The following is a 2364-nucleotide window of genomic DNA, read 5'->3' as shown; positions in this document are numbered from 1 at the left end:
GGCAGGGCGAGCCCGGAGCGGCCGCGCCGCCTGCCAGCAGGGAACGGGCCTGGAGCGCGTCCCGCGCGGGCGGGGAGGGAGCGCGGGCACGGCGCTGTCCGGAGCCCCGGAGGCGGCTCTGCCACCGGGCTTCGGGGTCCCCGCTCGTTTCACCCGGCTGTGCGGGCTCCCTCCGCCGCGGAGAGACGGGGCCGCCGGTGTGCGCGCTAACAACGCGCCGCGGAGCGCCGGCCGCAGGGACGCTCGGCAGTGATGGCAATAATCCTCCTCGCAAGCCGCGTTTGTCCCCGAGGCTCGGCTCCCACCCGGGCTGTCCGCCGGCGATCGCTCGAGTGCTGGAGCGCCGTGAGCACCTCCCGGAGCAAACCCCAATGGTCCGGCAGCAGCGCTCGTTATCCCGGAGCAGCTCGAAGAGTGTATTTTCCTTCGCACCTCCCGCCGCTGAGCAGGGGGTGCCGAAAACCCCGGGCACTCGGGTCCCCTCAGCCTCAGGACAGAGCCCGCCGCTGCAGCCGACGGCCGCTCCAGCAAGCTCATCGCCGCACGCACGGAGGCAGGAGCAGGTCCCGGGTGTCCCGCAGGCCTCGCCCCACCGGCGGGGCACGGGGCAGGAGCTGGGGCGCCCTGGGCAGGGCACGGCCGTGCAGCCACGCAGGAGCCGGGGCGCCGTGGGCACGGCACGGCCGCTCGGCGCTCGCTCGGGGCCGGCCCCGCCGCAGCTGAGGCCGCCGCGCTGCGCTCCCCGCCGCGGGCCCCCTGCCCGGCACCACGCGGCGCCGGTCGCGCACCCTCCCCCGGCGCACACGCACAAAACGACGGCCGGCGGCGGGGGCGGCGCCGAGCCCAAAAGTGGAATTCGTCCCTGGGTGGGCTCGAACCACCAACCTTTCGGTTAACAGCCGAACGCGCTAACCGATTGCGCCACAGAGACTCCGCTGACAGCACTTGCCCCCTGCTCACCAAGTGCTTCGAGACCGCCCCCGCCGCGTCCCCGCCGCCCCCTCGCCCCCGCTCCGACCACCGGCGGCCACCGCGCAGCCACCGAGACCGGGATCCTGAACCGCGAGCCTCGCGACACGCCAAAAACCACTGAGGAGACAGCAAAAACAGCGGCTTTCCCCCCCTACCCAATGAGGAAACCCCCACTCTCAAAATCATTGTTCGCAGCAATGCTCTTTATTTTAGGGAATAAATTAATGAATCAGACTTAAAACTGCTTCTTCTGGGGTGCTGCTAACTGATGAGTTACTTATGCAACCCAAAATATAATTTCCAAATATCATGGCAAAATTGCTCTATTAATATATTTAGAAGGTAGGTTTAAGTGACTGCAGGGAACAGTTAGACTCTCTAAAGTAGGCAGCAGTCCTCTGCGTGTGTAGGTTAAGTGTATTTACAGTTCTAAGTACTGGAAACAGTTGTGAAGAAAAGCTAACATTCCTATTTATTATTTTACCAAAATCTTCTTCCCAGAGTACCTTACAGTAAATCTACACCTACAACTCTGCAACTACAAAGTTTCACATCTGAACCTGAGCAATTGTTTCCCCTTTGCTTTCACAGACTGATACTGTTTGAATCTCTTTGAACTCTTACAATATTATTGGCCTCATGTTGTCCCTATGTCTCCCTGAAGCTCTGCCTGATGGCTCTTTTGCCCATTAAAAGCCCTCGGAGCTGAGCAGGCACATGGCACTCACAGCATCAGCATAGGCACTGACTGCTTTCCAAGCAGTGCTGGTCATCTCCTGGTATCCACCACCCACGACCAAGAAGTCCCAGCTCACTCCTGAAACCATAAACTCCCATATTTTGCACAATGCTGCTCATCAACACTGTTTGATTTCATTCCTCATCCCAGTGAGTAACTTCATACTGATCATTTACTGATCACAGCTCAACCTTTTCAGTTTTTCCAATACTTTGAAAAGACCTACATAAATGCCAGCATTATCTCAGGATGGCTCCATTTTCTTTTGTTGTGTATTTCTGGTACCTTACTGACTGACACATTTTAAAACCTGGAAGAGAAATACAAGATATGCAATTCCTGAAGAGTAATTGAAATAATTATTTTGAAGGTTGCTTTTTGGGACACCATGCCTGCTGCTGCATACTTTCCTACTCAGATATCTTCTATCCTCAGAGTCAGAAGAACCAGTTCGCAGGCTGGACCCCTTCTGTCTGCTCTGTGTAGGAGGACAAGCAAATGGCCCTGTGATTTTACGCACAAGCCATTGGGTATTTAGTGGAATGACCAAGATTTCTGTCTGACTAAAGGCCTAACCCATAGATCCACAGACCTGTAGGTTGGGTGTGGATTTTGGGCCCTGAAATGTTTCACTTTATGCACGTGAATATTCA

The 2364-nt window shown here is 57.0% G+C and overlaps 1 non-coding gene across 1 annotated transcript; it reads right to left on the bottom strand.

Moving 5' to 3' along the window:
* Positions 1–857: 857 nt before the first annotated feature.
* On the bottom strand, positions 858–931 carry TRNAN-GUU (transfer RNA asparagine (anticodon GUU)). Its single transcript has one exon. It is a non-coding gene; the product is annotated as a tRNA-Asn (tRNA).
* Between the last annotated feature and the right edge of the window lie 1433 nt (positions 932–2364).

The sequence above is a fragment of the Ammospiza caudacuta genome, chromosome 1 (genome assembly GCF_027887145.1).
Source record: "Ammospiza caudacuta isolate bAmmCau1 chromosome 1, bAmmCau1.pri, whole genome shotgun sequence".
Lineage (NCBI taxonomy): Eukaryota > Metazoa > Chordata > Aves > Passeriformes > Passerellidae > Ammospiza > Ammospiza caudacuta.
Note: the sequence above shows the minus strand (reverse complement) of the source record. Positions and strands in the feature narration are given on the sequence as shown.